The sequence below is a fragment of the Acomys minous genome, assembly GCF_964271855.1.
Source record: "Acomys minous genome assembly, chromosome: 9".
NCBI lineage: Eukaryota > Metazoa > Chordata > Mammalia > Rodentia > Muridae > Acomys > Acomys minous.
In genome coordinates this window covers 117,143,884-117,164,825 of record NC_140490.1, presented here as the reverse complement: position 1 = coordinate 117,164,825, position 20,942 = coordinate 117,143,884, and the positions used below count along the sequence as shown (strand labels likewise).

General features: G+C 41.2%; 1 long non-coding RNA gene across 1 annotated transcript; it reads right to left on the bottom strand.

Moving 5' to 3' along the window:
• Positions 1–283: 283 nt before the first annotated feature.
• LOC311604653 lies at positions 284–17,082 on the bottom strand. Its single transcript, XR_014781604.1, has 2 exons — positions 15,261–17,082; positions 284–831 (listed from the first exon to the last, which is right to left on the bottom strand). It is a non-coding gene; the product is annotated as an uncharacterized lncRNA (long non-coding RNA).
• Positions 17,083–20,942: the final 3,860 nt, after the last annotated feature.

Below are 20,942 nucleotides of genomic sequence, written 5' to 3'. Positions count from 1 at the left end.
AAAAAGAATCTCAAGGAGAAGACAGAGCTGGACATGGATGCACAAGTGGGCCACACTTTTGACCCCAATACTTGGGACATAGAAGCAGAAAGACAAGAATTCAAAATTATCCTTGCCTACATAAAGACAATCCTGTGTTACATGAGACCTTATCTCAAAACAGAAAACACATGGCTGATTTAAAAATCACTGAGGTAATGCAAGTAAATGTATAATACACCATGGGCTTTCAGTGATATTCTACTTAAGTTCTTTAATGTCATATTAAAGCCTACTATATTCATTATTCATTACTATATATTTATTTCACAACTTATAGCTTACATTTATTACATTTACATACAGAGTTTCTTTTTTAACTTTATTAAAAATTACTCAGATTACATCCTGAATGTTATCTCCTCACTTCTATCTTCCCGTTTCCACCCTCCCTCCCTCTTCTCCTTTTCCTCTCCCATAGACCTAGAGGGTGATCATATGACCATAAGCATATGACCACAGCCTATCACATCCCATCTGGATAGCCTGCCTCCCCTTCCTCTGTGTGCCACCGCCGGGCCTCCCCACCAAGGAGACGTGATCAAATGGCGAGGGGGGGCGGGCACCAGAGTTCCTGTCTGAGGCAGTCGCCGCTCTCCCCATAAGCTGTCCATTGGCAAGACCTGAACCATGCACCACGAATCCTCACAACACCTTCAGTGTCTCATGAGGCCTCCATCAAGGTCTTGTCTAGGGCTACTGTCTCATCTGATATCCCAGGTGGAAAAGAATTTGTTCCCAAGGTCGCTGAGGTGGTTGTTGGCAGGATTAGGTACCTTAAGACCTGTTGGACTGGAGAGAGACATTTCCTTTAGTTGTGTAACTCCTAGTAAGTTGCCCAAGTTCCTATAAATAACTGCTTAGTAATGTCCCTGTAATGAACCCTAATTAAACTCATTCATTCACCCCAAAAACATGTGAATGTAGAGAGAAACCTCTCTGGGCAAGGAAAAATACATAATAATATATGCTATTATAATATACATAAATATATATGCTATTAAAACCTTGTTTTCAAAAATGAACTGTTGGGCTGAGGCTAAATGAATAACTCAAGTGCTTGCCTCACATCTGAGGTACAACACGGAGCCTCAGGTGGCTGTGCTTGCTAACATCTGAGGGACAACACAGAGCCTCAGGTGGCTGGTGGTTCCTTGCTCTCTGTAAATACACATAAGATGAGTCAACGGAAGTACAACAGAAACGTCATACACTTTTCATCAGCTTCTATCAATTTTACAGTATCCCACTCTTTAGAATCATAGTGAAGTCCCGCACACAGGTACGTTCATAAGCTGGCTATGAAATGTTTCCTGGAATGTCTATATATTGATTTTATAGACAGATATAGATATTGTATGTTAGCATCTACCTGTTACCTATACATGTTACATACACACACATAACATACAACCAGTGCCCAACATACAGTGCTTTGAGTATATATATACATATACATATGTATCAAGTAATTCATAAACACATTTGTATTGCTTTAAGGCAGTATGAAGGCAATATGCATCCATCAGAAGACAGTGCTCAAATTTTGAGCTTTGATCTTTTCTCAGGCTAAAAATCCACAGCAAAATGCTGTCTTGTAATGCTCACTTCTGAGTTCCTGTAAGTGTAGTATAATGTTGAGCATGTTCACAGCACTCTGAGCTATGAGCGTTCAGTAGCCTGGGAGCATTAAATATGATGCTGACTTACATCATGAGTCAAAGGCAATCTTCTTATTCCCTAATCGTGTACTTATAAATTATTTCTCAAAATTTTAACACTGAATCGTGTATTCCTGGGTACCCAATACAACTGAATAGAAAGCACTGCTGTACTACATGGCCATGATGAAAGAATATACATTAAGTATTCTGTATCTTTTTTTTTTTTTTTTTTGGTTTTTTGGTTTTTTGGTTTTTTGGTTTTTTAAGACAGGGTCTCTGTGTGTTAGCTTTGGCTGTCCTGGACTCACTTAGACAAGGCTGGCCTCGAACTCATAGCGATCCGCCTGCCTCTCCCTATGCTGAGATTAAAGGCGTATGCTACCACACCCAGCTAAGTATTCTATAATCTTTGATCTTTTAAAAACTTACTTTATTTGGTGTTCTTTAATGCCTATACCACCCTTCCATACCACCTACACTAGACAGGAGAGAAAAGAAGCTAACGGGACAGGAGAAGTAGACCTTTTTAGACTCAGTTCCTTGGGCAGATTCTACTCTTCATTGTCAGGATTCCAAAAGACCCCTTAAACCAGAAATTCATCAAGAGTGACTGCAACAGCAGCAGCTGGAACCTGGAGCAGCAGCTGGAACCCAGCACCTCAAAGCATTCTCTGGAGCACTTCTTTCTAGGAGTTTCTCAAAGTGATGAACAGCCAAGCAACGGGAAGTGATGTAAAAACCAAAAGCCAAGCCTTGGGTCTGGGGCTCGGGTCTGGGGCTCGTATCTATCTCCTCTCAGAGCCTGTACCAGGATATATGTCAGCTGGTGAAGACCACGCACCCACATGAGGCTGTTCCTCTTCTAGCAAACAAGCATTATGCTCCTTCTCACAAGTCTGGTTCCAGAGGACAAACAGGGCACACTCTCACACAAGTCTGTTTTACATCCCATACTTGTGTTCAAACCAAAAACATGTTTCTATCCACTAGAGTATCCAGTTATGCCTACTCTGTACACAACTATCTAGAGCCTTTCTAATATTTTCCTCTGAAGGACTTAATCTGATGTAACTACACATCTACAACAATATAGTAGGAGTCTATTATGCTTTCTTCTTTAAAAAAAGGATTTATTTCATTTTTGTGTGAATGGATGGTTTGCCTGCATATACATACATACATACATACATACATACATACATACATACATACATATATTGCCCACATGCATACAGTCAGTGCTTGTGGAAGGCAGAAGAAGACATGAGATACTCTAGAATTTGTATTATAGATGGTTGCTACCAAGTAGGTGTTGGAAATGAAAGTCTGTTTGAGCATCAAATATGTGTACCCACTGCGCAATCTCACCAGCCTCTCTGCTACACCGTCTTATCTGCTCACAGAACCTTTCAGGGGCAAGAGATTTCAATTTTTCATATACTACACTACTGCTAGTTCAACAAAATTTTTGTTAAATGCATGCTATGTGCCCAAAACTACACTTGACACTGGGGATAAGAAATAAAGTAACAAATGAGACATCTCAAGAGAAAAAGACTCTGTCCTGGGATAGACAGACAAATACATAAACAGTTCAACAACAGAATGACTGCCTGTACTAAGTGCTGGGATGAACAGTGGTTTTCCTGTGTTCAGGGTTGAAGAAAACTGTTTTTGTGTAAGGGGTGTACTCGCCCTGAAATTCCGTGAGTGGGAATAAACTATATTTTCAAGGAGGTAGGGGAATATACTACAAACAGAGGGAAAGTGCGTACAAAACCACTTCGCAGCAGGGTTTGGGTGACTGAGAAATGGAAGAGGAGGTGTGCTTGGTACGTGAAGACAGGAGAACAACGGAAGTGACAGTCGGCCTGGGCGGAGGGAGCAGAAATCTGAGCATGTGGGACCCACAGCCGAAAACGGACTTGGAATTCAAGTATAAAAACAGCACAACTTTTCACTCTCGGGAAGTCTCTGGCTGCTTTGCCCTGGATGAGCAACTCTCTAAGCTCAGCAGGAATGGCAAGACCAGTGAGCAACCTGTGTGAGGTAGACAGAAACTGGGCAGTGGTGACTCGAAGCAGACCTCTAGCAGGGCTGTTAGAAAGAGACAATGGGTGCTTTCAACAACCACTTCTGGAGGGTTAGATATGAACAGAAAAAAAGGAAAACTTTTTTTTTGAGAGCAGACATTTATTGAGTCTAGGCAGAAATGAAACAGTGCGCCATATGCATGAGAACGTCATATGTAATATGACACATTTTTTAAACAGTTAACTAGGATTTATAAGGTTGAACCTCAGGGGATAAAGTATGTTGAAAATACCAGTTATAGTTTAATCAGCAAAAGAGGAGCATTTTGAACTAAGAGAGCTGAAAGAAATCCATATGGGGAAATTATAATGAAAAAGAAGTGGGTGTCTAGGAACGAGCCAACAGTACTGAAACATACAGAGAGCACAAGGGTACTAACAAGAGGATAAGGGAAGGGGGGCTGGTAGTAAAGGTTAAGAAGGAAGGAAGACCAAGTATGTACAGTGTCAGGGTGTTCTGGGTAAGAAACTCTTCTGAAGAAAAGGTAACGGCATCAGTTGATGCTATCCAAAACACTGAAACATGTCCTTCTCATGTGGCAGGTCAGAAGATGCTGATGGCCTTGGTGCAGGTAGTTTTTCTTTTTTTCTTTTCTTTTCTTTCTTTCTTTCTTTTTTGAGACAGGGTTTGTCTGTGCAGCCTTGGCTGTCCTAGACTCACTTTGTAGACCAGGTCTGCCTCTGCCTCCATGAGTGCTGGGATTAAAGGTGTGGGCTACCATGCCCAGCTGGTACAAACAGTTTCAAGGGGAATAGGAGAAACTAAGCAAGTTGAAAAGGCTAATACAGGCTAAAGAGGAAAATAAGTGATTCGAGAAATGCTGGAATGAAGGGAATCTTGACGTCAATGGCACTGTCTGAGTGTTCCACCCAACAGAGCTTTATTACTGAATGAAAGTATACATCTACTAAATGACGTTTACTAAGTTCTCTATTGCATACTAATCACTGATGACTTTCTGCAAATCAGAAGATGATCTGCTATAGTTTCTACCACCTGGAAAATACTTGTCTTTCAGACAGACAGGGGCAGCCCCTTCCAATATAACATGACATATCCTAGAAGAGAAGTTACATGAACCCAGACAAAGGAACAAAGGACAGCTGCTCAGGAGCTTTCACTGGTACAGCAGAGCCTTAAAGATAAATGTATATATATATATATATATATATATATATATATATATATATATATATATACTTAATGTGTAAATATATATATAAAATATTCACTTATTTACAATGCTAAAACTTACTCCCTATCCTTATTCTGAAAGCCTAAAAATCACTGCCTTCATTCATGTTTAACTCTATTTTCTAAATATGATGTTATTAACCATACAGGAAACTATTCTACTCTTTTCTCATGGACTATTTATGTTTTTAAGGCTCTAACTTAACAGGGGTAAAACCTAAACTCCTAGTCTTTAATTATTAAGGTCTAATAAATAAATGATCAAGTCCTTTAACATATTCAAAAATATATTTTTAGTCATGACAAGAACCAATGTTGATTATATTTTCAAGGTCAAACATAGAATGAGATCATACCATTCTATTTTATGTTTGTGAAGTATAGTTTAGAGACGATAACTTGATACATACAAAAAAATCGCTTAACTCAAATATGCTAACCCTCACGCTTGTCAGCCATGTCTGCTGAACATGGCATTTAACATGTGTAAATTTATTGTAAAAAACAGATATTCCCAGATCCTAACAGTAGTTCTCCAAGGTCTCAGAAGATTTGGACACAATGGCAGGTGACTTCAACCCTAGATTGTGGTATTCTGGGCTAAACTCTTCTCAATGTCTCGCCCTCTATTAGGGCCCAGCGTGACCGTGGGCAAATTGTACACCAGAAGAGTTATTGTCTCATGGTGCTGAAAATGAGTGAGGTCAGTCTCTTCCATGTTCTCCTTACACAGAAACAGCCTCTTGTCCTCTGTGCCTGAAACCAGACTGACTCCGCCCATGGTCCCATGCTGCCACAGGAGACATCTGGGAAAACTGTCTATTTACTGGGATGTGACTGACTAGTCATCTCAGTCATCATTATCAATCTCTAGGTTCATTTAGGTTACACTTCATCCCTCTCAGGTCTTGATGAAGCTTGGTAACTAGTGAACAGACAATCTGCTCCCCTAGCCCAGAGGAATCTGCCATGGTAGGTCACTGGTCAATTCATTAGCTCGTCTAGATCTTTATTTAAAAGGACAGACAGATTTGCCTCGCCAAACACGGCAATGCTACAGGCCTGTGTTAGCCTCATCCTCGGGTTACACAGTCACATGGCCAGCGTCTATCATGGGAGACTCCAGGTACCTGCCCATACTCCCAGTATGCAGGAGACCAAACTTCAACTGCCTATTTCACCTATTGCTTAAAGCTTCCAAGAAGGTGCTTTAAGAGCGTGTTTTAAGTTGGCAAATGCAAGTTATGAAGGTCAATATGTGTAAAGAATGCTTTATTTCTTCCTGTTGCTATCCTGCTGCTATGCTATTGCTGTATTAACCGTTCAGAACATTGAGACTGATCAATGGAGCTCTAGTTTATTAGTCTAACTAGAAAAAGCATTCCACTACACGATCCTATCATAGTTCCAAGCCCAAGATTTTAAATTTCCTTTTGTTACTGTTCCACAGAGGCCATATGGGCTTCTGCCTTCCCAAACTCATCTCAGAGTATTTGTGCTCTTAACACAAAGTTCTTTCCCCAAGCCGGTACTATTGCTATATGTCTACTGCCCTTTTCCTACAATGTGTACATGTGTAACAATGTATATTTCACTACAGATTACAAACAGTGATGATGCTAAATTTATCTCCCTTTATAACCCTAAAAGGATTCTTGTAACCTACAGGAACTCCATCTCTCAGGATCAAATGGAGTCCAGATAAGTACAGTAATCCACAGCCTAAGTGTCTCGCCTGTTGCTTCTCTCTGAGGGTGGGATTCCCTCTCTCTCTTCACTGGTTTTGGGCTCCCCTTTCCTTAACTACTTGATTGCCACCTTTCTGCACCCAACATCAGCTAAATTCCCCCTTCCTAGTCACACAAATGTTTCCCTTTGTCCAAGAGACTGCCGGCTTCTCTCTGGTTGACTGGACACAGAAGCACCCAAGCTCTCTGCTGACCTCCAACTAGGCTCCTTCCCATCAGGTGAGTTTTCTGATGTAGCTTTTTATGTTGCTTTGCAATAGCCGCTGTCTGATCTGAAACCCTGGTGCATCAGGAAGCTGCATACTTGAGGCTACCTCATCTGTTGAGCTACGCTGTTGATTGCTGGTTAGTGCTGACGAGCTACTAGCCTGTCTGCACCTGTCCCTTGGGTCACTATCCATTTTGGGGGATCCCCTAATGGCTTACTGACCTCACCTCCCCATGGGAAACATCCAGTCGTCCGTTCCTTCTAACACGCCTTTGGAATGTGTTCTGAGAATCTCAAATCCCTACGCCCACATTAAGGGATGCTAAGCTTACAGGCCTCTGTAAGCAAAGTTGGACAGATCCAAAACTAAACTGTTTTAATTATTGTCAGCAATCAGGTAAATGGAAGGAAGTTCCAATATCTAGACCTTTTCTTTGCTCTCCCAAAATTTTAATACATTGTCAGCATTGTCTCAAGCCTTTTTTCTTTGCTCTCCCAAGAGTTTCAAATGTACACCTAAAGGGAATTTTCTCCCTAACCTACTAACTTTGTCTTCTGCCCACATATATCTTCCAGTATCCTGCCAGACTGCCCACATCTGGGACATCATCAAAGCAGCTATGCACAAGTGCTCCAGCCAACCTCAGAAATCGTGCCAGCTGGACCTGCATTACCCTTCCCAGCTGCAGATGTTCTCAGACCCTGGACAGTATACGCAACAGCCTGTTCTTCCAGAACCTGGCCAACATTTCAGACTTTTAAAACCCCTATCTCCGCCCTACTCTCAGCAAGAAGCAGCTAAGACAATTACTTTGTCCCTTATCCATTTGCAAAAGGCTAAAATGGTGTGCTCCAGGCCTGGGACAAACAGCTCCAGGTTCTCCCAGCACTCCTTGGTCCCTGTCTGCAGGACATGGCTGACATAGCCTGCCCTCTACCTTAAACTTTCAGAGCAGAACTTTCCCTTCCTCTTCACCATATAATTTAGACATTTGTTGCTATTGTTTTCTCTCTCTCTTTTCCCCTTACATAGCAGCCAAAAGCTGCTTCCAATGAACCTACATTTATATACTTTAACTTGCCTTATATAAAAATAATCCAGCGTTCCTCATTTTGTAATTATAGGAAAAGGTAGGACTGTTAGGATTATGTTTCAACCTGCCTATCCATGATATGGCTTACCTGCCACAGGGGTGTGACCCTGCCCAGGGACAAACCTCCACGTGGTCTCTCTCTCTCTCTCTCTCTCTCTCTCTCTCTCTCTCTCTCTCTCCTCCCTCCCTCCCTCCCTCCCTCCCTCCCTCTCCCTAACCCTCTCTCTCTTCTACCTGCCCTACCCACTTACTTTCTCTCTCCCTCTTCTCTCTCTGGGGTACTCCTTCTCTCTTTTCTTCTTCCTCCCATGTTCATTTAATAAACTCCTCTACAACATAATATCTGAAGCCTGGTACCTTGTATCTATCATTGCTTTAATTAACAAACATAAAACACAGACCTCAGGTAAAAGACAAACAGGCTTCAGATACCTCCCCAGTCCTCTTGATACGCAAGAGACCAAACGTTAAGCCTCATTCCTACAGCTGTTGTCAGGTCTAGATACAGTCCACTTTTTTTTTTATTTTTATTAATTTATTCAAATTACAACTCAATTGTTATCCCATCACTTGTATCCTCCCATTCTTCCCTCCCTCCCACTTTCACCCTATTACATTCCCCTAGGTTTATGACAGTTTATGACCTAGGGGGACCTCCTCCCCCACTATATGGTCATAGGCTATCAAATCTCATCTTGGTAGCCTGCTTATTCTTTGAGTGCCATCATGCCTCCCCACCAAAGGGAGGTGGTCAAATATGTGTCACCAGAGTTCATGTCAGAGTCAGTCCCCACTCTCCAGATAACTGTGGAGAATGTCCTGTCCATTGGGTAGATCAGAGTGGGGATTTGATGTTTCCTATTGTATTGTCCTTGCTTAGTGCAATAGTTGAGCAGAACCTCATGGGCCCCGATCCACCCATCATGATGTTCTTCTTATAGGTTTCTAGGACCCTCTGCATCCTTCTATTTCTCCATCTCCTATATTTCTCTTACCTAGAGTCCCAGTAGGATGTCCTCACATCTATCCCAATCTCTTGGTAAGTGAAAACTTTCATGGGACATGCCTTTTGGGCTAGTGCCCAATTATAAGTGAGTATATACCATGTGAGTCTCTGCTTCTGGGTTAACTCACTCAGTATGACCATCTATAGTCCCATCCATTTGTCCACAAATTTCAGGATTTCCTTGTTTTTAATAGCTGAGTAGTATTCCATAGTGTAACTGTACCACAGTTTCTTTATCCATTCTTCAACTGAGGGGCATTTTGGCTGTTTCCAGGTTCTGGCTATTATGAATAAGGCTGCTATGAACAGGATTGAGCATATGCCCTTGCTGTGTGGTGGACCATTTTCTGGGTATATTCCAAGGAGTGGAATAGCTGGGTCTTGAAGAAGCCCTATTCCCAGTTTTTTGAGAAAGCACGAGATAGATTTCTACCAGACTTCCTTTCACTCTTCTTTTAGCTGAAGGACCGTGACTGCTCACAGCAATTTTACCTATCCGAAGTTTAAACTTAAAAAGAGAGAGCTTCTAAGAAAGTATTTGAGGGTCTAAGAAGAAGGTGTTTTATAAATGTTAGAGGGTCTAAGAAGACGTTTTAAGGTTGATACATACAAGTTATAAATGCTAGGTTTAAGAAAGTGTTTTAAGTTGGTAAGTGCAAGTTATGAAAGTCAAAATGTCTAACAGGATGTTTTACTTCTTCCTGTTGCTAGGCTATTGTTCAATTAACTATTCAGAGTGTTGGCACTAATCACTAGAGCTGTGATTTATTAATCTAACTATGGTAGAACAATCCACTATATGATCCACTATCATACTTCCAAACTCAAGATTTTAAATGTCTTTTGGTTTGTCTTAAAATGTCTCTCACTGTGATAGAATTATGTACCTCCAGTCTTCTGAGGGAGGAAGTCCCTGTTTCATGATGTGTACTGACTGATGCTGAAGTGAGCTTGTGCCACCCTGCTTTCCAGGAGGCTTCTGTCCTCCCACATAACCATTTCTCACATGTCAGAAAAGATCCATAAGGCGTCTGCCCTGCCTAATCGCATCTCAAAGAATACTCCACGTCTCTGCTATGCTATATGTCTATTGCCTTCTCCTACAATGCATGTTTCACTGCAGATTACAAACAATGATGACACTAACATGTCTAAAATTTACCTCTTTGTGTAAACTTTAAAGGACTCTTGTAAGCTACAGAAAATCCATCTCTCAGGTCAAATTGAATTCAGATAAACACGTCAATCAACAGTCTAAGTTTGTTTCTCACCTATCTCCTATCTCTGAGGGTGGGGTTCCTCCCTCTTTCCCTGATGCTGGGACCGCCCCCCAGCTACGCTATTGCTACATTCTTACACTCAACACCTACTGATGGCTGACTCTTTCCTTTTGTTTGACCTAATTGCTTTTTGCCATTCTTGCCAACCTAGATCCAAACTCTTCACCTAGGACCTTGTCCCTTGGGTGAGATCTCCCCTACCATCACTGTTAAGTCGCCCTCCCCTTCCATTCGTGGTCGAAACTCTAGTGCTAGGTAGCCATTTCTGCTCTCGAGCCATTGCCCTTGGTCTCTGATCAGTGCTGACGAGCTATTGGAACAGTTGCACCAGTCTCATCAAGTTAATCCTTACTCAGGTGATGCCGTGACAGGTCACTGACTTCTACTCAGCCCATGGGAACAGTCCATTCACCACCTCTCCAGGCTCCTCTGGGCTGTGTTATAGAGACCTTCAAATCCCTATGCCCATACTAAGGGCTGCTAAGCGTACATACCTCTGCAACCAAACTTAGACAGATCCAAAATGAGACTTCTTAATTACTGCCAGCAGTCAGGTAAAATGGAAGGAAATTTTCCATGTTCATACCTTTTCTTTGCTCTCCCAAAAATTTTAAGCCTTGTCTCTTTCCTTATTTTCAAGCCTTTTCTCTTTGCTCTCCCAAAAGTTTCAAATGTACAGCTAAAGGGAATGCTCTCCCTAACCTACTGTCTTCTGCCCACATATATGTCCCACCGTCCTGCCAGACTGCCCACAGCAGGACTTCGTCAAAGCAGCTGCCCACAGGTGCTCAGTCTAACCTCACAGATCGTTCCAGCTGCACCTGTGTTGTTCTTCCTAGCCAGAGATGTTCTCAGACTGTGGACAGCAAACTCAACAGCCTGGTCTTCCGGGACCTGGCCAACACTCCAGCCTTTTAACCCCCTGTCGCCACCCAACTGTCACAGGAATGAGTCGAGGCTGACTGATTACTTCACCACTTGTCCATTTAAAAAAGGCTGAAACGATATGTTGCAGACCCGGGACAAACAGCTCCAAGTTCTCCCAGCATTCCTTGGTCCCTATCTGCTGCAGGACATGGCTGACATACCCTGCCCTCAACCCTGAACTTTCAGGACAGAGCTTTTCATTCACCATATCATCTGGATATTTTATCACTCTTGCTTTTTTTCCCCCCTTACCTACATTTATATACTTTAACCCACCTTACATGAAAAACAACCCAACGTCCTCATTTTTTAATATATAATAAAAGGGAGGAATGTTAGGATTCTGCCACACTCTGCCTACCTGTGACGTCATTGCCCACCTGCCCATTGGGCACGGCCCTACCGAAGATTATAAAAGGACAAACCCTCCTTGTGGTTCATTCTCTCTTACCTACCTCTCCTCTTATTCTTTCCCTCTCTCTTTATTTCTTTGTTTCTCTGCTTCTCTCTAGGTAACCCCTCTCACTTCTCTGCTCTTCCATACTCATTTAATAAATTTTTCCATATAATATGTTATCTGGCATCTTATTTTTCAATCACTAAAGATGGTCTCTGCTACATTTGTACAAATTATGAGTGTTGTTGGTTTCTTTCTTTGTTTTTAATATCCTTTTTTCTGCTGCTAACTCTCTTAGAGAATATGTTTCCAAATAATGAGGAACAATGGAAGACTGGTGGTGGGTATATAAATGATAAAAATAATCTTAAATAATTCAGTGAACTTAAAAATGCTCATGCCTAAGATCTATAACGTCTATCCCTACATATGTGTTCTAGAGAAATCGAACACACGTGCACATGGCAATATGCCTAAGAATGTTTAGAGCAGTCTAAGGTATAACAGCAAGATAATGTGAGCCATCTTCCTAGCCATTAAGGAATAAATGACTAAGGACAAACAGGAAATGTGAAGGGAGTGGGGGATTACTGGAGGAGCAGTAGGAAAAAGAAGGGAGAAATATAAGAGGGAAGAAGTGGGGGATGAAAAGTTAATCTGAACTAAACATGTGTAGATATGTTTCTTGTCATTATTTCCCATATGTACATTGTACTAGACATTCAAAAAATTTAACTCAATAATTAAAACAACAATGTAAGGGCAGGAGAGATGGCTCAATGGTTAAGAGCACTGGCTGCTGTTCTAGAGGACCTGGGTTCAATTCCCAGCACCCACATGGTGGCTCACAGCCATCTGTACCTCTAGTTCCAAGGAGTCTGATGTCCTCTTCTAGCCTCCTGAGGCAGCAGGTATGCACGTAGCATACAAATTAGCAGACAAAACACCCATACACATTTCTTAGAAACTTACTAAAAAAATAAGAAAACAATACTGTATTCATATACTGTGAAATCTGGCAAAACCAAAAATGGAATGTCTCAACATGCTTGATTCTCAATATGTAAATCTGAATCAAAGACAGGAAAAATCAAGGCCTAGGGACCTCACTTGGTGTCAAAGCACCTGCCTAGCATTCATGAAGCCTTGGGTTCAATGCTGGAACACACACACACACACACACACACACACACACACACACACACACACACACACACACACACAAATACAAAAAACCTAAACACTATTAAGAGCCTCTCTTCAGGGACTCCAGTCCTGCCTGGCACACAATGCCACATTTGATTGCCAGCATGAGTTGCAGCCTTGACCTTCTCTAGTCCTCAGCTTCTGTGTGCTGACCCTGAGGAAATATTTACCACAAGACTCTCCCTCAATGATGCTGGCCTCTTCTCAGTCGCAGCTGATTCTTCAGCCCCAGCTCACCAGTATTAACTGTCCTATCAAAGCAAAGGTTTCTCTTTAATGGTTCTTAGCTCAAAATACCACATGAACAAGTCTGATAAAGTCTCTGAGGAAACCCAACTTCCCAGGCCAGGCCTCCAACACCTGCATCACTCACACGCCCTTAAGTACGGAATGGAACACACTGAATCAAGTTATACTAATCATTACAAAAGAAATAACAGAGAACTGGACGTCACAGAGAAGAAGTATAAGCAATATATGTATGAGCCAGGGTTCCCTAGATGAACAAAATGGGTAGAATGAATATATATTAAAATGGGATTTTATTATTAGATTGGCTTACATAATATTGTCTGCATACTCCCAACCATGGCTCAGTTGCTCAGTTCAGGAGGCTGGATGTCTGAGCAGTCCCAATCTGGTGCTGAAGCCCAAAATAATTCCTGGGGAGCTGCTGGTCTTAGTCAACACTGATGGTCTGAACTTGGGTCCTAAAGTCAGTAAAGCAATGCAGCACCTGTAGCAAGAGTCTAGACAGATGGCAAACCTACCAGAGCAAAAGCATGCATGCAGGAAAGCTGTCTTCTTTCATCTTTTATCTGAGCTGCAAGTGGAAAGCGCCCCCAAACATTCAGAATGGGTCGTCTTCCCATTTCAAATAATCTCATCAAGAAAATCATTAACAGGGCTGGAAAGGTGGTTCCCACTCACAGGGGTCTCATAGCCACCCAACACTTGATTTGCAAAGGTTCTGTTGCTTTCTTTGGCCTTCACAGGTACCAGGTAAGCACATGGTACACATACATGCATTCAAACAAAATACCCATACACATAAATAAAATACATATAAAAATCAAATAAAACAAAGGAAATCAATCACAAGCATGCCCAGTAGCTCGCCTTTCAGATGATCCCAGGTACAACTGACAACCCAGACAACCATCACAACATCCATCCACACAGAAGCAAAACATCAGAAACAGGAAAGACAAGTAGGATGACTCATCCAAAAATTTGTAATTCTCTAGCAACCAATTCTGATGTTGATGGATGGATGGATGGATGGATGGATAGATAGATAGATAGATAGATAGATAGATGGACAGACAGACAGACATAATTTTTTAAAGACCATCAAACTCTAGAAGACTTCTGAAAGCTCCAAACACAAGTAATTCCTACCCTCACTGATTACTGACCAGAATTAGATAGTAAGACCCTGCTGCTGAAGATGCCACATACCCTGGTAATAAGACAGAGAAGTCAATCTGAAACTTAGAAGTTTTCTTCCTGATTGCTAGCCCCCACAGTGTCCAAAGTTGTTACACAGGCTTCTGGAGGACAACTTACCAACTGTCGTACTCAGCTGCAAGCCCTGCTTGCAACACTACTATCTAGTCTGCTGTAGTGGTAGCAAGTCTGTTATGGGGGTACCCAAGGGCATTGTGATTGGACTTGAAGCTCACTCAGCAGGAGGAAAGCCACATAGATTTTGTAAACCTGGTAAAAAGCCTTTGACTGCAGAGGTTATGGGCATAAGTTGGGAAACTATTGTGATTTGTTATAGTTATTACATTAGACAGGATTTATTACACTGGCTTTTATGATCTGGACTGGGTAGTTCAACAGTTACTAAGAACCTGGTAGCTGCCTAGTCTACCACAAGGCTGTATGTCTTAGAAATACAAATTAGGTATTGAAGACCTAGAGGATTCCTTAAACTGGTCTTCAGTTCACACTGTAAGACCAAAGAGGCTGGGTTCTGATGTCAAAAGAAGGCAAGGATCAGAAGTGGACATAACAGATTAAAGGAATAAAAGGAACAAAGCAGCTCAATGCTGTTCTTCAGCTAAAAGGACGTGATGTGCCCTTCAGATTGTCTTCTAAATTATTAACTCACGCCCATAGGTCAGTGCTGCTCTCAGCTTTGTCAAAGAAGATTCGTCTGCACTGGACAGCAGTTACTGCAGAATCCTACAGCTGGTCAAAACGCTGAGAGTCAGAGACTGCCCAGCCTTAAACAGGCCATTTAAACAGGCCATCTAGGTCATACACGTCACAGTGCAGAGAACATCATGGAAGAGAGTATAAAAACAATTTAAGAGCCAGAGGGAAAGGAGGAGTATTGAAGGATGCAGTCATTTGGGTAACACCCATGTCCCCATAGGACCTATGATTACCTACCTGCACAGACCTGCACAAGACTGGATCCAGCATCATTCCCTCAGGAACTCGGGGGCAATTTGTGAAATCTCTCTTCCTTGGCAATTTATAGGCAGTTATTGGACCCCACACCTCTCTGAGAAGCGGCCGGCAGCTAACTGGTTGCTGGGAAGGAGACCTATTACTCACTGGTGTAGCCATCATGATGTTGCTCACGCATATAAATATCCTCTTGCCCATTCTCATGTAAGCAGCCCTAACTCACTGCTGTCCTCTGATGGTCTCTTATCAGAAAGAACTCTTTTGCCATGTTGTCCTGCCCATGTGCATGAGCCCAAAAGACCATGGGCTAAAGTAAATTACACCTCTATTCAGTGGCTTCTAGCAGGTATTTTGGGCGCAATGACATATCCCATTGATAGTTTTTGTTTAATAAAATCCCTTTAGCCAAACTGTGATAAAATCTTTGAGTTTATCATCCACCAGGTTCTTTCTACTAGGAAAGAAACTTACCTTTCTTTAGTAAATTATCTTACTTGTTAACAGGAATATTGATACCACTCCTGTGAGGCTGTTGAGAGGAATGCAGTGTGTACATGATACAATCACTACTTTCTATTTTTATCAGCTTCCTGACCTCAGTACCACAGGTCACCTTTTCTTACACCTAACGTCAATTCCCTCCCTGAGTTGTGTCTTCCTGTAACAACTTATTAAAATTCTGTGCTGTTTCTGCTCATGCCAAAGCCAAACCCACAAATTTATTTTGTTTTTTCACAGAACAACCCACTTCTTGTGGTCTCTAAACAAAATGTAGGGAACCTAAGGAAACAATCATGCTATATTCTCACTTTTTTGCAGGTTGAATAAACTTAACAGGGATATTCTACTGTGAGAGGGAATGACTAAAGCCATTTAAAGGTTTTCTCGGGTGCTGAGATGGGTCTGGCTTTTTGTATGTAGTATCATGTGAGCACTCCAATAGGACAGACCAATTTCCATGTCAAAATGGGTATCCCTAAAGTACATTTTAAATCTTGGGATCACTAGGTAAGATTATGCCATCCACTATGCTCTTCTGAGTAAGGTCTAAGGCCTTACTGAAGAGGATGACAAGCTCTATTTCCAGGCATGCATGACAAAAGAATTATGGCCATTTTTGTCCATTCCAAAGAGATTTAACAAAACACTACAGAAAATACTTGCTACTATATTAGCATACTGACTTTTTGGGGAAAGGCTTTGGCAATGTTGAGTAAGAAGTACATACTGGGCTCCTGCACAAACCGTTATTTCAGTTTTATTCAGACATACTTTCTTTGACTCCATTTCCCATGATAACTTTATTAGATAAAAAGTGGACCTTTGGACCTTTAATTTTAATTTAGAGAGACAAGTAGGCAAGGTTTAAAACAAAAAATGAGATACCAACTATCACTTTGCCTGGTGCTGATAAAAAGCAAAGGGTAGGACGTATGTTTAGGGGGGTGCTCAGGAAGCACATTTCCAGCTTCTTGCTGGGAGGAACTGTCACACCTGGCACTGAATTTTTATAGCATCTATTTCTGCCATGCATTTCACTCGCCTTAGGGTGGCAGCTTTTCACACTGCTGCAAGATCAGGTGCAGGAAGCAAGTCCCAGGGACGTGAAGTCGGTCGGGGTCTGCCCAGCTAGACATCTACCCGCTTCTCGCGCAGCAGGACAAGCAGCCTGACGAGATAACTTTACATAAATGACAATTAGATACTTGCAAGTATTATCAGACTTGGACAAAAGCCATGAACTGATTCATTCATTGTCCATTCAAAACAGGTGTTGAGATGATTCTGATGCTGAGAAAATTTCAAAGTCTACGCATGATAAAAGGCACCCTCTCAAGAGAGTGGCTCTTAAAGTGCAAGACCACATCCTTTCCCTAAGCAGCAGCACCACACCAACCTAATTTCCTTCTGTAAGATAAATCCTCATGCCCACAAGTGTCCACATAAAAAAAATAATAATAAATATACAGTAAGAGTCTGTTCTGAATTGGTGAACATCTCAGCAGGTAAAGATTTCTTCCACCAAGCCTGAGTTTGTTTCACAAGACTTACATAGTGGGAGATAACCAACTCTGACAACTTGTTCTGACTTCCACAAATGGGTCACATTCTTATACAACTAGACACACACACACACACACACACACACAGAGAGAGACATGCACACGCACATATGCGCGTGCACACACACAAAACAAGTCCATTTTAAGTTTAAAGATCTGGTTTCTTGCCAGTTGGATATAAAAAATATATATAGTGTAAACATAAACAACCTGAATGGCCATTGAATTTTCTGTTTTCTTAACAGAGAGCCTGAAGCCAACATTTAGATTCACCTTTTAGCAAAACCACAAGAGAGCTCTGGGAGACATGTGAGCAGGCTACTGTATTCAGTCATAGCTAGGATCGCTCATCCAAGTAATTGACTGAGAGCATGGCTCCGAGTAAATGACACAGAGAAGCCTTTTATAAAAAAAATGCTATCAAAGAACACATTTTCTCTGTCAAGAGCATAAGGAGAAAGCAATCACTATGGCCAGCAATTGTGGTTTTTATTTGTATGCCCCTAAGGGCTATGTTATGGGCTGTGTTAAGAGGTGATAGGATATGTAAATTGAACCTAATGGAAGGCCTTTGGGTCACTAGAATAAACTCTTCAAAGTGGCTTTCTCTTGTTTCCAGGCTCTGAGGTAAGCAACTCTCTCCTACTGTGTGCCTCTTGCCACTGTGATTATTGCCCCTACACAAGTACATCAATAGTATCAGCTATCCACAATGCTCAGTAAGAACAGCTTAAATTGAGGCACTGGATGCTAGCCTAGGCAAGACAAGAGAAACCCTATCTTAAATAAAACAAACAAAACCTCCACAACTAGGAAAAATGCCATATAGAGCAGCAGACCTTGAAAATCTAGATTTATGCAATGGATTTATTTCTAAAACTTGGGTAAAATGATCATTACTTTTCTTACACCAATCATGATTATAGGAGTGATGAAGATGGGAACACCTGGATTTTTTCCCTCAATTTGATAGTCTCCAATAAGATAAAAGCTTCTCTTGGATATTGATAACTGAGATGAGAAAGCTTAAGTCAAAACACTGAATTTGTGAGTGGGAGACAGCCTTGCAAGCACAGGGACCAGAGTTCAGATCCCCAGAACATATGGGAAGAAAAAAACAACAAAAACAAAAACAAAACACACTGTAGTGCGTGGCTGTAATCCCACCACTGCAGAGACAGCAGGATTCCTGCGGGCTCCCTGGCCAGCCAGCCTAGAAAAATGGGTGAGTGCCAGGCCAGGTATAGAACATATCTCAAACGATTACGTAGACAGCACTCATTCCTTGAGCATCCTACATGATGCCCAAGACTTCCACACTTTGGCTTCCTTAGATGCATACAAACCTACACAGGCACATGTACACACACAAATACAAAATAAAAAAATTGAAAAAGCATAATTTGAAGCAAAAAAAAAAAAAAAACGAGTAGAAAATGCAATCAGGTCTCAATAGCTCCCTCTGCTGTCCATTTTTGTAACTTTTTAAAAATAATTTTAAAACTGAACGCCAGGATTAAGACAATTTACAAGAACAGTTAGTGTAGTGCCTGTCACTTTATCTGAAACTTAAGGCCTGCTCCTGCATCATTCAATCAGCCTTTTTTCCTATATGCTGGAGTACAAATGAGGAGTGGCTAGGTTCCTGAAGAGAACCTAAGCATAGGTTAGATTATGCTTAACTTCAAATTTTCACTTGTGTAAGTCCTAAGAACACTGAGAAGTCACTTGCTCTAAGAAGGATTTGTGAGGTCTACATCTGGATACAGAAAAAACGAGTAGTAGCCAAATTAGGAAAAAAATCAAGTTCTCAGAATAGCCAGAATACCTCATATCTTCAAGATGAATTCCCATTTAAATCACTTCCTAATTTTAAAGTTGTTCTCTTTCACAGTACACATCTGTCAACAACTGAGTATCAGTCTTGCCTATAGCGGACTTTGAAATGGGAACTAGAAAGTTTAAGCTTATAGTTCTGTTGCGGTTACCAGCTGGGAGATAATAAGGACTGTAACAAATCCTGTGCATGGCTGAAAGGCAGTCATGTATTTAAATTTACCTGACTGTGCAGATCTTGCCAATCAAGTATTCCTGAACCCGAGTATGAGACTACAGATCTAGCTCCTAACTTGACCCCTGACTGGAAATTTTTATGTTCAACACCCTAAGCTCAACAAATGATTTTTATTCTTTTGACCACTGTATAGCCATTTTAATTTTTTGTATCAAAAGAAAGCAAGACTAAAATAACATCTGTATTACCTTCACAAAAATTCCTATCAACATGCAAGTCAGGACAGTAGGTGTGCATGCGTAAGTCCCAGTTATTTTAAGAGCTAACCCAGAAAGATCATTTGAACCCAAGAGGTCAAGGACAGTCTAGATAACACAAAAAATCATTTCACAAGCAAATCCAAAGTAATTTTGCTTGTTAAATTATAGTAAATGTTGTGAAAAATGACGGATGGTGAGATGGACAGAAACTAAAGGAAAATCTGACTGTAAGAGCTAACTCTGCAAATCCGTTGTAATGACTTCACTCAGTGAAAAGTGCACCTGACTTTGTTTAACAAGATTAAGAGGAAACACCCTCTTGGTGAAAGGACAGAGGTTCTGTGTCCAGTGGAGTTAATACAAGAGAACTGCCTAAGAAAACCCACTATATGCTATGTGTGACATCAAGTCATGCTACTGTATATATCACATGTGTAGTCCTCCTCTCTAAAGCTTATAACCCAAATAAATGCTAATTACCAGCCAGATTCCAAGAGAGCAATATTCTACACAGCATCTATCACCATGAAACAGAAACCCAAGAAACCACTACAACCAAGGAGACATGAAAACTACAAGTGTCATGGCATTCTTGGTGGACTCTTAACAAAAGGGACATTAGTTTAAAACTCAAGAAAAAAATCTGTGTACATTTCAGCAAGGAATGATCTACACTCATTAATTTCTAAGCTATTAGGAACTGGGGGACCTGGGTAAAAAGTAGGTAAGAAGTCTGGCTACTGTCTTTCCAGATTTTCTGTAAAACTGCTCTCATCTGATGTATAAAGAGTAAAGATACTGTGAAATGATAGGGAAAAAATAAACAAACAAACCTGAGTGTCTTTGGGACAAGTGTAACACTGTGAATACAACATACAAAAATCATCAGTGGCCAAACTATTTTCAGAGGGAAACATATGACAGTGTTAGAATCCACCATGGCTACTATCTAAATAAACCGTGTTAAAATCTCAAAACTGCACAACCGTAGCTGTGTTCTACTGGCAGGCTAGCAACAAGAGACTTGCTCAGTGTCACCCCATCTGTTAGATGTAATTCAAATGTCACCTTTCTATGACCCCTAGATGCAATTCCTTTCTGAGTCTCAAAAAGCACAGTATGTTAAAAACAAATACATGTTCTTTGGAGGACCAAGCAGGATGACGAGAGGAGGTGGTGGTCCCACCTTTGCAATTACTCTGAATTCCTGTCTTCATTTTATGTTTTCATAAAAATAGTTTTTCACTTAACATTTAGCTCCAAAGTTACACAGGTAACTAAAACTAAAGAAATTCTGGGTGCACTACTTATGAATAAGCTATAT